The sequence below is a fragment of the Hipposideros armiger genome, unplaced genomic scaffold, assembly GCF_001890085.2.
Source record: "Hipposideros armiger isolate ML-2016 unplaced genomic scaffold, ASM189008v1 scaffold_72, whole genome shotgun sequence".
Taxonomy (NCBI): Eukaryota; Metazoa; Chordata; class Mammalia; order Chiroptera; family Hipposideridae; genus Hipposideros; species Hipposideros armiger.
The window spans coordinates 4,383,911-4,390,085 of record NW_017731422.1 but is presented as its reverse complement, the minus strand read 5'-3'; the positions used below and the strand labels follow the sequence as shown (position 1 = coordinate 4,390,085).

The 6,175-nt window shown below is 52.9% G+C and overlaps 1 protein-coding gene and 1 long non-coding RNA gene across 3 annotated transcripts in view; one reads left to right on the top strand and one right to left on the bottom strand.

Moving 5' to 3' along the window:
- The window catches only part of TFEB (transcription factor EB), a 46,261-nt gene that overhangs the window by 38,906 nt on the left and 1,180 nt on the right, over positions 1-6,175 (bottom strand). The window contains exon 1 of one of the 2 annotated variants that reach the window (XM_019642782.1): positions 4,130-4,465. The exons of the other annotated variant lie outside the window; for it this stretch is intronic. The gene's annotated coding sequence lies outside the window, so the exon portion shown is untranslated. Of the gene's footprint in view, positions 1-4,129; positions 4,466-6,175 lie in introns of those variants that run through there. 2 annotated transcript variants of the gene reach the window in all.
- LOC109382921 (uncharacterized) overlaps positions 5,883-6,175 on the top strand; it is a 14,210-nt gene continuing 13,917 nt past the window's right edge. Inside the window, exon 1 of the long non-coding RNA XR_002124007.1 lies at positions 5,883-6,046. This is a non-coding gene — a long non-coding RNA (uncharacterized LOC109382921). The remainder of the gene's footprint in view (positions 6,047-6,175) is intronic.

The following is a 6,175-nucleotide window of genomic DNA, read 5'->3' as shown; positions in this document are numbered from 1 at the left end:
CTGACGGTAACCACTTTGAGCACTTCTTGTAATTGCAGAAGTCAAAAGTGACTTGTATTCATCATTTGTTATCGTATATAGTATTACAATTTTAACAAGTTTTCCTTTCTTAAAATGTGTATACATTTTTTTGGAACCCTCTGTACCACGCTCTCTTTTAGGCACTGGGGATACTGTAGCCAACAAAACAGACCCAAACCCTACGCCCAGGGTGCTGACGTTCCAGCGCTCCATTCATCTATTGACTGACTGGCTCCAAAGCCAAGCTGGTCCTGCCTCTCCTCGCAGGGCTAAAGGGCCGCCATCACCTCTCTTCACCTCCCACCAGGCTCCGCCCCACCTCCCCAGCTTCTAAGGAAGACTACCCCCGCCAGCCCAGGGTTGAGCCCCAGGGTCACCCTGTCCTCAAGGCCCAGGACCTCCTAGAAGGTTATGGAGACCCCCTACCTCCAGCAGTGACCCCCACCACCACCTCCATCCTGAAAGGAGAAGGGAGCGGCTGCTTTTTGTGCTTTTTCGCATTTTTATTATTAACAAGAAATACAATTCAAACAGTGATCCAATACTTGCCTTCCATCAGGTGGGAAAGTACAATAACATGATGGGTCTTTCTACAGCCTCACTGCAACAAAGCGGGGGGCCACTTTGGACACCTCCCCCTATTCCAATAATGCTACCCTGGCTCCAGGCACTTCTGCAGGAGCTCTAGACCTGTCACGTGTTCTGATAACTCTCGGGGCTAGTGCTGCCCCTCGTTGTCCACCTCATCCCACTCTGAACAAGCAGCAAACATTTCCTGAGCACCTGTCCCAGAGAGTGGGGCCAAGACCACAAGGCTGGACAGTGGTCAGTGTAATAGGAGGCAGGGGCAGACAGCCAGGCTGAGGAAGGAAGGGCTGACTAGACAGACCAGGGACAGGTGAGGCAACAAAGGGTTTCAGAGTGGTCCCTGCCCCTGGGGACCTGGCTTTGAAAAGGAGACAGGCCTGGGAGGCCCAAAGCAACTAGAGACCCAGGAGGCAGAAAGCTCTTGCCTGGATAGCTGCAAAGCTATAGGTCCTTGTGTGGTCTGGGGACCAGAAGCATTAATTAGCATCACCCGAGAACTTGTGAGAAATGCAAATCTGAGGCCTTTGATTCCAGACCCCCTCAATCAGAAGCCCTAGGGGTGAGACCCCCGGCAAGCTGTGTTTTAACAATTCCTCCAGGCGATTCCGATGCCCGCTCAAATGTGAGAACCAACTCCTTAGACAAAGGGCATCAGAATCACTGAAGGATTTTTTTTTTTTTAATATTGATGCCTAGGCCCCTGCCTCAAGACTCCGATGTAATGGTATTTTTTAAGAGCTCCTAGGTGATCATAATATCTAGCCAGGGCTGCAGTCAGCACAGTCCTCTGGGTCTCCTGGGAAGGTGTGCCTTAATGGACAAAGGATTTGGTTATAGGGAGGGAAGTAGGGGAGGGGGTGCCAGCAGAAGGGATGAGCATGAACAAGGGCTGGGAGGAGGAAATATGGACCATGGGTTTCAGGAGAGTTTGTTGGGATTCCCGGATTAATCCCCATGGCGTCACGTTTTACTTTGGGACCTCCTCCGTGTGGAGAAGAGCCAACAGGGAGGCCTTGTCCCAAGGAAGCTGGACAGGGGAGGGGATGACCAGACCTCATTTCTGCTCCTCCTTATGCCCACACTTGAGAGCCGGGAAAGAAAACGGGTGATGGCTGCCTCTTGTTTCTGGCCCTCTGGGCCGCTGGCCCTTACCCACTGCCCCCACCACCCCACAGCAAAGTATTTCCTGTGGACACGGTAAGTCCCAGATCCTGCTCTATCACTGCGATTGTTGCTCTGTCTTCAGTGACATCGCAGCCAAGGGGATCTGTGCAGAGTGGAGGGGCAGGACCCAGGAACACAGGGGTCAGGAGTGGACAGTAAGTGACCAGGCCAGATGCCACCCAAAAAATTCCAAGGGACAGGCAGGGCAGGGATGGTGGAGGTGCTGCAGGCGTTGTTAAGTCCCCTATGCTGTACTGTTAAATGTGGATACTAGGCTGCGTGTGGTGTGGCAGGGAGTGGTAGGGACTGTGGCCAAGGAGTTGCAAAGCTGCCTGTAAGGTATCTCATTTGTGGATGTTGGACGCATGGCTGCGGGGTGTGGGGGGAGCCTGTTTGCAGCCCCTAGGTCTTTATTTCTTCTCTAGAGTTCTCTAAGCCTCTGTTTCTTCACTTGAAAATGAGAAATAAAGAAAGAAATGAGCTGTGAGAGTTGATGATGATAATTAACAATTCTTGAGTATGGCACTATTCTGAGTCCTGTACGTGCAGCGTGCACTGCCATGCTTAGCCCTCACTACAGCATGATGGTGCTACTGTAATCCTCAATTTTTAGACGTGGAAACGGAGGCACAATGAGGTTAAGCAGCTTGCCCACACAGCTAGTAAGTGGCAGAGCTGGGATTCCAAGCTAGGAAGCCTCCCCCTGGAGTCCACGCTTTCAATAACCCCCTGCTAGGTTACACTTAGCCCAGTGCCCATTACACGGGGGCTATGGCTATGTCCCAAGAGAAGCTGGCTGGTCGCTCCACCAGGGGCAGCCTTTAGCTAAAGCTCTATTGCGGAGACTTCAGCAGCCCCCCACCTCCTCCCACACCCCACTTCCCTTCCTTGCTGAAGCCTCTCCTGTTCTGGTGCCTTTGTCAGAGTTCTGTAGGAGGCTCACACTGGAGGGGATTCCACAAATGATCTAGGTTCACATATGGAAACTGAGGCTGAGAGGAGCGGACCTGCCCCAGCTGCACAGCCCGTCAGAGACAGCGTGGGGACTCCTGGGTTCTTCTCATGACTTTCGCTGCTATCTCAGTCTCACCCAATAGTCCCCAAAGCCTTTTCTCCACATCTGATTAACGTATTTTGCCATGTATAATGTGCACTTTTTTTGACCAAATTTGTGAGCGAAAAATAAGGATGTGTATGATACGTGCGTAGTACTAACTCCGTATCTGTATACATGTTTTTAATTATTTTATGTTTATGAGTTAAAAGTGTAACTCTATAAATCAATAATGGTATCCATATGCAAAATAATACCCTGGAATGGGATCATGGGTTTTGTTGAACTTATGACGAACTTGCAATGACAAAGAGTTCTTGGCCTTCTAGGATACATAAATGTTGTAAAGTCGTTGCCAGTACATAAAATTTCTTGTACCTTGTATCTGTTCTTGTGTCTTGTAATTATTTGTTACATAAAATTTCTCATACTGTAATATGTCAAGAACTAAATGCTAAAATTCCCTTATAATACAAAAACCAAGTCCCTAAATATAAACAGATAGAAATTTGAATTAAAAATTAAAACAAAGGATTTTTTTTCCCTGAAAGTTTGGGCCAAAGATGTAGGTGCACATTATACACGGGAACACATTATACACGGCAAAATATGGTTAAACAAGTGCCCACTGAGGGCTTCACTGTAAGTTAACTTTTGTGGTTTCCAAGGAGACTCAGGAAGCCTGCCTGGTCTGAACCCATCTCCTCCTCAGACCAGTCAAGAGAGCTCTCAGCAAGGGTCCTTTGATCAGCAGCTGTGACAGCAGCTCAGGGGAGCAGCCAGGAGACAGGTGTAGTCCTGGGGCAGGGGCCTCAGCAAGTTCCCACCCCTGCTCACAGCAGAACTGGATGAGGAAAAGGTTTCTAGACAACCGAACCCCCACCTGTTAAGAGAGAGCTCCTGGGGAGCTCTGAAGTGGTCTTTAGAGATTTTGGAGTCATTTGGGCCTGGGTTAGAATCCCTACCACTTTCAGGCTGTGTGACTTCAAACAACTTGCTTAACTTCTCTGAGACACTATGACAAAAATAATAATTCCTACCTCATTCTAAAGCGTGAATTGACAGTAAATGTTGGCAACTATCGTGTATAACTAAGTTTTATTATAACATTGTTCTACAGCACAGAGGATAGATGACTATTGTATTAATATAACACTGTGTTATTGTTACACTCTCACAGACACGCATACAATTCATCTATACACACATAACTAGATACCTATAATCTCCTAACGACACACACAAACTCCCATCAATTACACATACCCCACACTGACCCCCAGAGCGACACCATGGACTCACCATGTACCGGGCACTGCTGCCTTCTGAATCCTCACAACAGCCTCTGAGGTAGGTGCATTTTTATTTCCCCTTTTTCAGACAAGGACAGGCACATTACCTACATGTACACTAGCTGCATCCTGGGATGTGGACACTTCTGAGAGCTCTGAAAACCCTGAGCTCCCTCCCTCTGTATCAGAGGAGGCCAACTGGATTTCCACAGTCATCTCCAGGGCAGCCCCAAGCTGGGCCCCAAGTGCTGACGGCCCTCCATCCCCAGGACAAACGCCCAACCTGGCTTTCACACCAGCTGTAGTTGGGGAAACCCCTGCTGCCGGCAGAAACCAAGTTGACTTTGAAAAGGAAGAGACAGACAGAATACAGGGGGTGGCTGGGCCACTCCCTGTGGGGGCAAGTGCTAAGTAGCTCTATAAACTCCAGCTAATGATGCAATTACAGCCATAAACAGAGCCCCAGGAGGGATCAGGGCCAGAAGCCAGACCCTCAAAGGGCAGCCAGGCCTGAGGAGCTGGAGCCCCCTCCCACCTACTTTCCGGCAGGGGAGCCTGACTGGCAGTGGAGGTGAGCACTGGGTATCCCCACTACCTCAGGACCCTAGATGGGCTCCTGCCTGCCCTGGCCCACCTCTGACTATGAGTCACCCAGTGGTCAGCCCTCAGAAGCCCTGCTGGCTCTCCCTGAATTCAGTGCTCACCTGAGGAGATGTCCCCTGCCCAACCCCTGCATCCCTTCCATGGAACCCAGAACCAGGAGACCTGGGTTCCCATGTGGCTACACCTCACAGAGCTGAGTTAAGGCAAAGTAACACTGCAGCTGTAACAGGCCTGGTACACTGTAAGCAACACTGGCTCCCCTCCAGGAGAAGCAGAACACAGTCCCCCAAAGAGCCCTTCGTTTGCAGTCTGGCTCCTGCTCTCCAGACCCAGCAAGCAGGAGGCATGCAGAAAGAAGGCGGCCAAGTCAGTTGCTTTGTTTCTCATGGCTGGGGAAACTGAGGCATGGTACAAGCATACCAGCAGACTGCCAGGCGAGGCTCTCAAGGTGGCCAGCTCTTCCCCTCCCACTGCTTCTATGGACGGCCTCTAACGAGCTATTACTGCTGTCTCTTCCCCAGACTGTGATTTCCCCGAGGGCAGGACCTGGGAGCTGTCTCCCAGACTAGGCACAGAGAAGGCCTCTGAGGGAACAGGCCAAGGAGCCAAGAACTGCATTCTGATCTGAGCGTACCCGCATCTGGCGGCCCTAGAGGAAACCAGACACCAGGCCCCTGCCCGCCCTCCCCCCCAATCCCAAATGCCCAAGAGTGCCAGGTCTTGGGCCGGTGAAATCTCGGCCAGGGCGAGTGCAGGGGCCTGAGTCCACATCCCAGAGGTGTCACGGGCTGGGGGCGGGAGGGGGGGCTGCGCCGGCCTTGTCACCCTCCTTGCTCGATTAAGCACCCCCTTACTCAGGATGGGGGCGGGGTGGAGACTGGGCGATCATGAACTGACACTTCCCCTGTGAACGCGAAGCCAGAGCACTGCGCTCGAGTTTAGTCCAGAAAGAAACTGCCCGCGCAGAACCGTCCCCAGAAGACAGGCGAGGGGGCGATGGCTGGAGTGGACTGGGGATGCCACAAGGACTTCGCCGTGAGGGGGCTGGCAGGGCACCGGGAGGGGGGAGCCCTGGGCAGTGCGGGCGCTCGCGCAGATGAGCCCCGCCCCGGGCACCCGCCCTCCCTCCGCCAGGGCGCGAGGCTGGGGTGCGCCAGGCGGCTGCGGCGCGAACCTGCTCTCGCAACCCGAAGCAGCTCGGGGCAGCCGTGCGTGAAGCCAGAACCCGGGCCCGGAGGGGGCCGAGGGGCGGGGACCGAGCTGGCATCAGCCCGCTCCCTTCCAGGAGGCAAGCGCACGCGCTGCAGTCGAAGAGCTGACCAGGGTACGGGGAGCGGGAAGAAGAGGGAGCGACGACTTGGGGGGCGGGACAGCCCTGGGTTGGGCGGTGCGGACTCGGGGAATAGGGGGAAGGGGGCGTGTTTTCCGGGATTCGGGACCGAATAGCGGGGGG